Raw genomic sequence first — 13,108 nt, 5'->3', positions numbered from 1 at the left:
TATTTTATCAGTGCAGATTGCTGTAACCACTACTGGAATAAGATACAGAATGATTTCATCATTACAAAGATCTTCTTCATTCTGTCCCTTTACAATCTCGCAGTCGTCCTCCCCCACCATCCCCAATCCTCTAATCTGTTTTATATTTGAAAGGCAGCTATGCTCACCGCTATACCGCCAGTGTCTGTGTTTGTACTTCTGTATGGTTTTGTCATTTTGAGAATGTTATACGCCTGGAATCATATAGAAGGGACCTTTTGAAATTGGCCGTTGTCACTCAGCATAATGTCCCCCGTCACCATCCACGTTGTTCTGTGCACTGATTTTTGAGCAGTATTCCTTCATGTGGATGTACCCAAGTTTGTATAAACATGCACCCTTTACAGAAGATTTTTTTTCCCCCCCAAATTCCTGGTGGCTTCTGCACAGAGTTAAATTATTAATAGTTGTGTACGGATGTTGGTGTAGACATTAGTTTTCACTTTTCTGGCCTAAATATACAAGTACAAATGGGGAATGTATTTATTTATATTTTAACAAAACTGGGAAACTGTTTTCCAACAATACCTGGACCATTCCGTATCCCCACCTGCCGTGTGTGAGAGATCTGTGGTTCCTGCATCCCCACCAGCTCTCAGAGTTGTCACTGTTTTTCATCTCGCTTTTCCAATAGGTGTGCAGTGGTATCTCATCATGGCTGTAATTTGCATTTCCCTTATGGCTAATGGCATGGAATATCCCTTCATGCGCTCATTTGCTATCCTCTGGTGAAATATCTCTTCGTGTCGCTTGCTTACTTTCTAATTGGATTTTTTTTTTTTCCTATTGGGTCTTGAATGTCTGTATACATACCCCTGATGTCACTTGTTGTATGTGGTTTGCAAATATTTTTTCTCTGTCTGTAACCTGTCCCCTCATCCTTTCCACAAACCCCTTAGTAGAGCAGATGCTCTTAATATTGAGGAAGTTTAACTTACTCGTTTCTTTGATCCCTACTTTTGGTATCATATCTAAGAACTCTTCACTAAGCCCCAGGTCCAGAAGATCATCTCTTATTCTACCCCCTTAAAAAGTTTTATATTTTTATATCTGATGTTAAAATTTATGATCTGTTTTGAGTTAATATTTGTACAAAGTATGAGATTCAGGTCAGTGTGATGCTTTTTTTTGTTCTATTTTCTCCTCCCTTTTCTTCCTTCCCCGCCCCCCTTCTTCCTTTTCTTCCTCCTTCTCAATTCTTCCACCTCCTATTTTCCTTTATCATATGCACGTCTAGTTTATTTAATGTTATTTTTTGAAAAAGACTATGCCCCATATATTGAATGACTTTTGCTCCTTTGTCAAAAATCATTGACTGTACGGTGCTGGTCTCTCTATGGGTTCTCTTTTCTGTTCTATTGACATATGTGTCTCTCTATCTGTTAATACCACAGTATTGATTACTATGGCTGTATAACCAGTCTTAAACTTGAGTGGACAGATTTCTCACACTCTTCTCCTCTCTGATGATTATATTCTCTTTAGAAGACTTGATTCTCTGTCCTCCCCCTTTTGTTGTTGTTGCCTGGATTGATCACTGTGATCAGTGCAGATGACTTTAGTGTGTCTGTCCCCCTACCCTCCCGGGAAGTCCTGACTTTAACATGGCGTATTTTATCCTGAGGGTTACTTCCAATGGATTGGTGATGTCTGCTTACAGTCTGGTATGTTTTGTTCTCTTTCTGGAATCCAGTTGTGCTGTGAAATGTGAGTGCTGTCTGCCTTGCATTTAGGATGGGCGCATGGTCGAGGCAACGCTGGGTGTTTGTCTTCTTGGTATCAGATAAGGCGCTGTTGAATCTTAGCTGGAGAAGAGCCAGAAGTTTATGACCATGGCTGAGGTGGGTGGTGGAGGGCAGGCCTTGCCCACACATTTAATCTAACTTAAATATTTCCAGTGAATCATCATCCTTTATGACCTTGTAACATAAATCTCAGAGGGGTTATAGTTCTTATCTTCAGACTGCAGTGAAGTTTCATTACTGTGGCTTATGTGTAGTGGCTTTGTCTTCTGGGCATCTGGTTATCCTTCTGTCTGCTGTTTAAAATCCCTTTCAAGTGAAAGGATCTCTTGATTTATGACTTGATTTTTTTACCACTCCCCCACCATGGGTAGAGATGTACATGGATTAATGGTTAAAAACCATTCATTGTTAGAGTATAGCAAGAAAAGTTGGATGAATAATTTTAAGGGAATGTACTATCTTATCTCACTTGTCTTAAGGGTTTTTGTATTGAAACTATACAACCATTAAATAGGAAGTACCATCATATTGCTAAGCATGACTGTAAGTAGACAGTTTTGTACTTGGGATGAATAAGATGTTTGTAAAACCATTTTATAATCTGTTATAGGCTAGTGGTTGAATTCTGTTGTCTTTAAATTAGGATTGTTCATATTTATTTGTATGGCTAGAAATCTTCTCTATTGGTCTGTCTTATTTTCCTGGAGATTCTGATGTGTTAAGGTATTCCACATACTAAGATTGAGGTGTAGAATTTAATTTTAATTTTCTGTGGCATGTTTCTATTTACAGTAGTTTGGAAATGGAAGAGAGGAAAGAGGCCCTTGGAGTCCTAGTTACTCAGAAAAGTGGTTTAAGGCATTGCAATATCGAATTATGATATTAATTAAAAAAGTTAAAACCATGACTCTTATTCAAATGGAATTAACCCATATAAAATTCAAATAATTAATGAGACAGTAATATGGCCAAGCTGGTTGGAAGGGCATTTGGAAGCAGTATTTGTAGCTCACAGTGAAAATGTGATTGCTACATTTGATTCAATAGTAGTCTATTTCCTACAGAGTTATAAAACCGTAACCTGTCTCTCTTTCTTGAAACTGGTTCCCAATCTACAAGTTAATCTGTAACTTCATTGAGCCTGGTCTTTAATTGTAGTGAATAGCAAGTCAAACAATTATACCTTCCTGTAGAAATTAAATAATGTTGAGATGAGTTTGTTAAATACAACTCCAGTGACATTGAGAGGACATGCTGTGTTCTCTTTACCTTATTTCCACGTTTGGGGTAATTTTTTCTCATCAGCTGTTTGTGAGGTATTGTCACACCGTGGAGACGGACAATGCCTGAGTTTTATTCACTTTCCACTAGTGTGGATGGCTAGTCCACCTGTCCTAAAGGTGAAGCCATTTACAAGGTTGTAGTTGAACTATTTGTGATATTTTCATTACTTTCCCCCTTCTCTATTGACTTATGGTACTTTCGGTCTTATCCCTATCCTCACTTCCTTCTTCACTCTGTTAGAAAGCATTCATGTCTTTCATATTGACTTAGCTTATTGTTACTCTTAGAAGAATGGGTTATTGGAGAAGATTGAAGTATAGAGTCCTGAACAATTTACTTCCTACGCTGTCCTGGACTTGGGTATGACTTTGCCATGTCCTTTTCACCTGTGTTACCTTGAGCACGTCAGTTAACCTCTCAACCTCTGTTTTGGTCATCTAAAATGGGTTGAACAGTGGTGCTTACTTTGTAGGGATATTGTGAGAATTGAAAGACGAAAGGATAAAAATGGTGCTTAGCACTGTAGTATGTGTTTGATTAAGATGATCTCTAAGTTAGCTGTATACAGACATACATATATATATTTTGGGGGGTATCTTGTTGTTTTATACACTAGATGTTCCCTAAAGGGTTTGCAAACTCACTCACTTAAAAGCATCAGGGGGGCACGCAGTAACTTTCTGAAAATGAGACACAGGAGCAGGAACAATTGGCCTCCCAGCTGACGAAAGATTAGTGATTGGTGGGGATGCTGGTGGAGAGTCCTGAAACTGTGTCTTGGGCCAACTGTCGTCATATGGTTCTGTATGACTTGATTTTAACATTTTGAAAGGGAGAAGTAAAGCTTGGATTGTCACGTGTCCTTTTCGTTTTGTAGATGTTGGAGCTGATTGACATACATGAAACATTGAACACTGTGTTCTGGACTGTATGTAGTGGGCCACCAGTTTGCTGTGTTTGCCTTTGGTTACTTTAGATTATTCCACGAGAAAGGTAAAATTGTTCACAGTAGACCATGTCAGAATTTAAAGTGATCACGGCATTTTCCTAGTCTTCCTGCTTTTTTTTTTTAACGAGACAGTTGCATTTGGATGGAGTCATGTGGCCCATTAGTGGTGGTACTTGTAATTTTTATGAAAATAGACTATATTTGTCCATATTCTTCCACTTTGGAGGTTATAAGGTTTAACACATATTCATTTTTGAAAAATTTGCCACACATTAAAAAAAAAAGGCATTGATTATTGAAACAGGAGTGGGAAATAAACCAACATTGTAACAGTGGTTATGGTTATTTTTATTTTCTTGTTTATGGTTTTTAATGTACCCTCTTGTCTGTTTAATGTACTTTGCTCATTAATGTACTTTGCCTAATGTGCTTCTACGACAAATATTTACTGCTTTTATAATCAGAAATAGCAATAAATGCTATTAAAAAAAGAATATATCACGGGAATGCCTTGACGTGTGATAATATGATTATTGATCAGTTTCACGGCCCCAAGATTGTTGCTAGCAAAGTAATGGTTCATTATTTCATTTGCTCCTGGAAAATGATGGCACATCTTATTGTGCTATTTAGGTATGCTTAGATGGGTCTTCCTAGGCCTGCAGTGATTTTGTTGATGGAATGGGTTTGTGGTTACCGTGGGGCATGTAAGTTGCTGGACCTGCTCCTAGGCAGCTGGCCTTCAGAGGAGACCGTCTGTTTTGGCAGAGCCGAGGGCTGTCCTACTGGGCTGTAGCCCACCAACTGTTGCAGCCACAGTGCCTCAGCTGTTGTGCTTTTTTACACACTGTTATTAGCCATGCAGACCTTTATGGTTCAAACCAGGCCACATCTGTTGTCAGTCCCATGACCTTCAAAATCCAAAGCGGAAAGAAATGCAGAACACACTTTTTATCTGAAGGCTTTCTGCAGACATGTCAGTTAACAGGGCTTAGTTAAAAATATTTTTCTAAACTTATTTTGTAAAAGATTTTCATTTTCTTTGCCCACCTTTAGCAGTGGGTTTTTAAATTAATGATGATTTGAGCAAATTAGTGCTCCTTAGAGTGTGGTCTGTTGATCTCCTACATTCGATCCCACAAGGAGTTGGTAAAAAAATTTATTCTGGAGCCTCACTGTGGACCAAGAGAATTGTGATCTTAGGGGTGTATTCCTGCACCAAAACTTTAAGCCAGAGATTTGGACTTCTGGCTTCCCTGGTGGCTCAGACGGTAAAGAATCTGCCTGTAATGCTGGAGACCCAGATTTGATCCCTGGGTTGAGAAGATCTCCTGTAGAAGGGAATGGCTACCCACTCCAATATTCTTGCCTGGAGAATTCCATGGATAAGAGGAGGCTGGTGGGCTACAATCCATAGGGTCACAAAGAGTAAGACACAACTGAGAGACTGACATTTTCACTTTGGGCTTTTAGGATTGTGTGACCCAAGGCACCTCCTATTGTGTCGAGGTAGGCATGAAGTTAGAAAGCCAATACTGAGATATAGGCAACTGGGCACCCTCGGAAATACCAAGACTTCTTAGAAAGTTTGCTTTTGGATGTAAGATTTTGGGAATGATCCTAAAGGCATGTGCTGTGCTGTGCTTAGATGATCAGTCATGTCCAACTCTTTGTGACCCCATGGACTGTAGCCCGCCAGACTCCTCTGTCCTTGGGGATTCTCCAGGCAAGAATACTGGAGTGGGTTGCCATGCCCTCCAGGGGATCTTCCCAAATCAGGGATCGAACCCAGGTCTCCCGCATTGCAGGCAAATTCTTTACCAACTGAGCTACTAGGCTGACGGTCCTTGTAGAAAGAACAAGTATATTCCCAGGGTGAACATAGTGATTCATTAGTTACGTTTTCCAGAAATAGTAATGTCTAAATTGAAATTGTTCTCTTCTCTGTATATACTCCGTGTCCTCTCAACTTAGTTCCTTCTGAAAAAGAGTGGTCCAAATGCCATATTCTATGTTTTTTTTTTTTTTCTCTATTCTTCAGTGCCAAGACATCAGACCTCCAGGCATATTCATGAGCCCTACATTTGCAAAGCTAGAGCAGTGGAGAAACCAGGGGACCAGATCCCTCTATAAAAATACATCCCCCTCAACGCCCCATTGGGTTAACTTCTTACCCAATAGAAGAGGGAAAAAAGAAGCAATTGATTTCCTCTAATTTGTGGGACTGGGGTCAGTAGAAAGAAGGAAAAGGGAGGGTTTCACTGAATGATTCTAGGTCACCTTTTGTCTTGGGGGCAGGAGTGTTAAGAGAAAGTAAGCAACATGTTTCCAACAGTTTAGGTGGAGATTCATTTTATACAGTATATTCAAAATATCATTGTGATATGTATCCCAAACAAAATATTAATAAGATACTTTATAATAATTTTTTTCTTACTAAGCATTTGAAATCCTTTTGTGGGTTTTATAGCACATCAGAGTTCAGGGTTGCCCCCGGTAACTCCTGTATTTGACAGTATAGTTGGAAGGGTTTCTTCTAATCCCCAGTTCTCAGTTCAGATGTGAACATATGCCTTTGTGGAACATCCTATATTTCTGTTGTAGCGAGAATGAGTTGTTTTCTCAGCATTTAGTTGGTGTTAGGGTAATGCCTTCCTGTGTAGGCTGTAGTGTTAGAATTCTCTTTGCAAGCTCTTGTAATAATTTTCAGGAAATTATCACTTTTATCATAGTATTTTTAGTTGCAACTAGAGAGTTTTATAGGAGATTCTTTCAGTGTGAAATCTCTTAAAGGACAATAGAAAATACACTGTTTCGTCTGGGACATAGGTTGGGGCAACTGCAGTATCTTGAGGGGTCCTTGGAACAGAATGTGTAATATGACAATGGACCTGGTTCAAAGGTCACTGTAGTAGTCCAAACATGTTCTGTGTCAATGTTTAGGTCTCTAAAATTTTTTTTAAAAAAGAACTAAATATGCACCATCTATTTCCCTTTTACAGGCCCTCAGACTTTATAGGGAGGTCTCAGTGGAGCTTCATTTTTGCTATTCTGTCTCTTTAAAATGTCTGGGTTTGAATTCCTTTCTCTGTTCTGTGCAGTGTAATGTGACTTTGACAAGGTTCTTAACAATTTTGTGCCTTGGGAACTAGAACGCTGGGAGGATTTACCCCTCAAAGTTCTGCTGAAGATTAAATGAGATCATCCAGCTGAAGAATGCAGTGTCTCCCAATACATAGTTAAGTGCTAAAGAAATATTAGCTATCTCAGCATCTTTATTAATTATTTTTGTTAATTTTAGAGACTTAAAGCACTGCAGGAGGAATTATAGGAATGATTTTTTTTTTTGATGTTGGGATATAGGTTAAAAAAAAAACTTCTTTCTGAAACATATTAACAACCTTTTTTTTTTTTTTTCCACTTCCACAGTATCTTTAGCTCCACTCCCCCATTCCATTACTGTTTTGTCCTGGGTTTAGCATGGTTCTACTCTGGGTAAAATTATTTTAATATGAACTCTCTGGTTATAGCATCTCTATTAAAGGCCCTTCTCCCATACTGAGTGAAGGGAAAAGTCCTCAATGCATCTCACAAAGTCCTTTCTCAGAAACATTGGTTCCTGAATAAAACCTGAGAGGTCATATATGATTTCTACATTGCCTAAAATATGCAGCCTCTTTGGTTCCATTGTGGGAAATAACAGAAAAATGGTTTGCCTGACTGTGGGGTGGTAGAAAAGGAAAATCTGAAGTTTCTGCCAGCTTCTAACCCCACCCATTTTTCTCACATTTTCACTTACTACTCACTCACTGATTTTGCAGAAGTGATATTTAAGAGTGACTGTGTTTAATAAACCTCTGCAAGCAATATTTAAAGGAGTGTTTATTTTTCAAAATTCACTCAGGATTTCTATAATCTTCAGGCCTGTAGTTCTGGTACATGGTTTGTACCAATTTGTTTCAGGGTGTTTTATTGCATATCTTTCTCATCTGCTGTCTAAAAATGAAAGGAACTGTTTGTTCCATTCAATTTGCCTGATAGGGGAGCCTCCAAAGATACAAAGTTGCCTTTCGGCATCATTATATTAAAAAAAAAAAAGAAACTGTCTTCTTATTCCCCCTCCTAACCCCACTTTGACTATATTGCAGAGTCATAAAAGGATTTACATTGAGAGTTGAAATTGTCTCCTTGAAATTGATTTTATTCAGCTTCTTGTATACAAATAGTTAGGAGAGGAGAACAGAACTGAACTTTCAATTTTGAACTTAACTGTTCTAAAGTCATAAAACTGCTTTTCCATTTGACTCTTCAAATGGATCTTGCAGTATAATTGGTCAGAGTCAGACGTTTTAGAAAAGGCGCAACCAGAAATGAAAACAAGAATAAAATTGCTTATTTAGTAGCTGCCAGTTGTTCATCAGAAGCAGACTTTTGGCTAAATACTTCTTTTTCCTAAAAAAGCAAAATGAGTCTTTTTCATAGCATTAGTTTGAAGCCATTACTTATAGAGCTAGTTAAAGCTGATTTAGAGATAAATGCTTTAGCCATCTTGATGTGATCTGATGAAAATTTCCATGTGGTTAGAGTTTTTAATTAAATCATTTTATTTAAGATTATAATAGCCCTTTTAAATTATTTTCCTTGAGACTTGCTTTGTGTTATTTGAAGTTAATAAGTCCTCTTGAAGGAAAGCAGAATGCACGATATTTCTTCTGATGATTTCCTTCTGCAGTAGAGAAAAAAGCAAACCACATTATTGCTGGGAAGGAAGTGAAGCTAATGCCTAATACAAATGGAGATAACAGAAAGTGCTTGCAGCCCTGGGATACTCTCACAACATTAAAGTGGTCGCCTGGGCAATACTACCCTATTGCTTGGGTAATTTTTTTTCTCTTAAATTTCAGGAAGTAGAAATGGTCCTGTAGATGGACTTAGAATACCGAAGAGAGGAGTATTTTGGCAATTTATTGCCCTACCAGTCACCAAGTATATTTGTCCCTGAAAACTTTTTTATAACTATAGACATTCCTGTACAGTTCTTAAAGACAAAATTTCTGTACTTGTGCAAAGGTGAACTCCTGTAGTTTAATTTATTAATTATTCTTCACTCGGGCTCCTCACTGTCCTATTGTTCACACTTGTGGAAGAGACAGGGCTCTTTTGGTCATTGTTGTGACAGTGGAGTGTGGCTTTTGATTTTATTTTAAGGCCAATAACATAATTTATTCATTAACTTGAGGTAAAATTGGTATATAACGTGAGTTTCAGCTATAGAACATTACCATCCTGTGTTTGTATATACTTCAGAGTGATCCCCACCATTAGTTGCCATCCATCACCGTGAAGTTCACCCCCACACCCCTATCCCCTGCCCCCGTGTTCCCTCCCAGCCTGCTTTTGTATCTGTGATTCTTGTTGTTGTTTTAGATTGTTTGTTCATTTGTTTTGCTTGTTAGATTTTATATGAGTGAAATCATAGTGTTTTATCTTTTTCTACCTTATTTCACTTAGGATAATTCCCTCAAAGTCCATCCATTTTGTTGCAGATGGCAAGATTTCTCCTTTTTTTTTTTTTTGGCTACGTTGTATTCCATCAGCTTCCCAGGTGGTGATAGTGGTACAGAACCTGCCTGGAAATTGAGGAGATGCAAGAGATGCAGCTTAGATCTTTGGATTAGGAAGATCCCTCTGGTGTAGGAAGTGGCAGCCTGCTCCAGTATTCTTGCCTGGGAAATCCCATGGACAGAGGTGCCTGGTGGGCTACAGTCTCAGCTCAGTTCAGTCGCTCAGTCGTGTCCGACTCTTTATGACTCCATGAATGCTACAGTCTATGGGGCCACAAAAAGTTGGACATGACTGAGCGACTTAGCACACAGTCTTCCACTGTGTATCTGCTACATCTTATCCATTTATCTATCAATGAATGCTTAGCCTGTTTCCATACTTTGGCTGTTGTAAATAATACTATGGTGGACATAGCGGTACATATATCCTTTCAAATTAGTGTCTTCTTATTCTTTGGATAAATACCCAGAAGTAGAATAACTGGATCATACGGTAGTTCTATTTTTAATTTTTAGAGCAATCTCTGTATTAGTTTCTATAGTGGCTGCAGTTTACAATTCCACACATAATATATAAGAGTTGCCTTTTCTCTACATCCTTGCTACCACTTGTAATTTGCTGTCTTTTTGACAACGGCCATTCTGACAGGTGTGAGATGATACGTCACTGTTGTTTTGATTTGCATTTCCCTGATAGGTAGTGATGTTGAACATCTTTCCACCTTTTATCTGCCTCTTGACTATCTGTATGTCTTCTTTGGAAAAAAGTCTGTTTGGCCTCTGCCCATTTTTTAAATTGGGTTCTTTTGTTGTTGTTGAGTTACATGAGTTCTTTATTTCTGATATTAACCTTTATTGAATATATCATTCACAAGTATCTTCTCTCATTCAGCTGGTTACCTCTTTGTTTCACGGATGCGTCCTTCACTGTGCATAAGTTGTGTAATTTGATGTAGTCCCATCTGTTTATTTTTGCTTTTGTTTCTCTTGACTTTGGAGTCATATCTCCTCCCTTTAAAAAAAAAAAAAGAATCTTTAAGACCAACATGAAGGAGATTACCGCCTCTGTTTGCTTGTAGGAATTGTATGGTTTCAGGTCTCACGTTCAAGTCTGCAATCCAATTTGAGTTGATTGCGGTGTATGGTGTAATATAGTGGCCTGTTTTAATTCTTTTGCATATGTCTGTCCGGTTTTTTCAGCACCACTTTTTTGAAGAGACTTCTTTCCCCATTGTATATTCTTGGCTCTTTTGTTGTAAAGTTAATTGTCCATATCTGTGTGGGTTTTTTCTGGGCTCTTTAGGGTTCCATTGATCTGTGTGTCTGCCTTTATGCCAATATAGAGGGTTTCTTCTTTTTTTTTTTTAAGAGAATCATTTGGGGAGGCATAGAGAAGCCAATTGGGCTTAAAGCCACATGCTTGTCCATGTTTAAACAATGATAAAATTGCTTAAAAAAACATTCAACCACCTTCAGTGTCCCTAGTAGGGTATTGTATACCTCTGTAAGCATAATATAGGCAGGCAATTTTTTTCTTATACAATACTGAGAATATAGTTATGCGCTATTTAGCTCTAAAAGAAAATATAGTGATAATAAGTATTTTTACCTTCTTTTCCTCCACTGTGTTTGTAAATAGGTATTTCTGATTTGCCTCTAATTAATTACTTTTTGCTAATTGGACATGTAAAAGCAATTAATTGCTTGATCAAACTAGTGCAAATCCTAATTCAGGTGAAAAGGGGGCAAAGGGGAAATTTGTAGAAAGTAATAGTAAAATAAAACTGAAAATAAGCCAAATAGGCTTTTGGTCAGGTGTATGTGAATATTAGGCTACTATTTGTTTTAAATTTTCCCTCTGTGAGCAACCTTTTCCCACTCCCCCCACCCCTGACACAGCTGCAAATGTAGATTTTATGAATGATTTGTCTTCGCTCACCCTGGGGGCCTAGGTGATGAGCCACTGTTTTCTGCTCTTGCCAGTATCCCCGCCAGGGCAGAGTCACGTTTTCAAAGCATACACTGAGGAAAATGTTACACAGTTAGATTATGGTAATGGTTGCACAGCTCTGTAACTATACTAAGGCCCATTATGTATCAAGAAAGCTGTTTTAAAGGAAAGCCACGTGTGAGACATTGATTGCTCACTTGGAGTCCTTCATTGCTTTCCCAGACTGACTCAAAGCTCATCCTGCAGGGTCTTGCATGTGTTCCTCCTCCTCCTCCTCCTCCCCCACCTCCTCCCCCTCCTCCTCCTCCTCCCCCTCCTCCTCCTCCTCCCCCTCCTCCTCCTCCTCCCCCCCCCCTCCTCCCCCCCTCCTCCTCCTCCTCTCCACACCGGCTCACCGAGCTTCAGCCAGGCTGGCCTCCGTACGCCACCCTCCTTCCTGGCTCAGTATCCTCATCCATGTTCCTCCCACCCCGCCGCCACCAATCTTGACCTCAGCTAAAGTGATATCTCCTTTATTGATTGATCCTTTTACTTTCCTTCCCTACTAGTATTTTTCCCTATTGCATCATGCTTCTTTCACTTAATTTTTGTATTTGTTTTACCATGTACACAAATGATAATTTATGTATGGATTGATTGAACCTGCTAGTGGAAAGAAAGCTTCAAGATGGTGGGGGTAATGTTCAGTTCAGTTCAGTCGCTCCGTCATGTCTCACTCTTTGCGACCCCATGGCCTGCAGCATACCAGGCTTCCCTGTATGGTATGTGTTGTTGAGTTCCTTGGTGTTGTCGTATTCTGCCTTGGAAATTTTGACCAGGGATACCTGCCTTACCATGTTTGCTAGAAATCTTCCTTCTGGCAAGAAAGGGATAGGAACTACTGAGACAGATAGTGTGGAGGTCCAGTGGGTATTTTGTTGCCTAGCAGCGCAGAACTCTTAGACATAGACAGCTGGAGGCCACAGGGTTTATATAGTGCCTGTGACGTGGCTGCAGAGGCACAGGGTTCTGGGTTCACTAGGCTAGTTAGGTCTGACCACACCGTGACTGGCTGGTGTCTAGGGAGAAGCTGTGTTGTGCTTGGAATGCCCTCGGTGTGTGTTCCCGGAGCCCAGGGGCTTAGGGCTTGTGCCTACAGCATGTTTTCTACCATCTACCGTGGTCAGGAGTTATCTTGGTGGGTATTTTTGTCACTGTGGAGCTTACTCCCTCCAAATTCTGGAAATGTGCATTATGGCACATTTGGCTAAGCTTGATAAGATGCGCCATAGTTTTAAAATGGACACCCAACAATACTTAAGTAGAGTTTTTTTCTTCGCTGGTTTCTTTTTGTTCTATGAAAAATGCCCATCTCATTGAATATTTTTCATTCAATATTTCATAGGGACTATCTGGAGAAGGTCATGGCAACCCACTCCAGCATTCTTGCCTGGGAAATCCCATGGACAGAGGAGCCTGATGGGCTACAGTCCATGGGGTCGCAAAGAGTCGGACACGACTGAGCAACTGAAGATGAAGAAGATAAGTATATATATGCCTCAGCTATATAAAAGGCCCAAATTCTAAAGTTTATTCT

The 13,108-nt window shown here is 39.4% G+C and overlaps 1 protein-coding gene across 5 annotated transcripts in view; it reads left to right on the top strand.

Annotated features, from left to right (window-relative positions):
* Positions 1 to 13,108, top strand: part of PTPRG (protein tyrosine phosphatase receptor type G) — a 759,790-nt gene that overhangs the window by 177,648 nt on the left and 569,034 nt on the right. The gene's annotated exons all lie outside the window — the stretch shown is intronic.

The sequence above is a fragment of the Dama dama genome, chromosome 24, assembly GCF_033118175.1.
Source record: "Dama dama isolate Ldn47 chromosome 24, ASM3311817v1, whole genome shotgun sequence".
Lineage (NCBI taxonomy): Eukaryota > Metazoa > Chordata > Mammalia > Artiodactyla > Cervidae > Dama > Dama dama.
The sequence above is the reverse complement of the archived record's forward strand: the minus strand, read 5'-3'. Positions and strand labels throughout refer to the sequence as shown.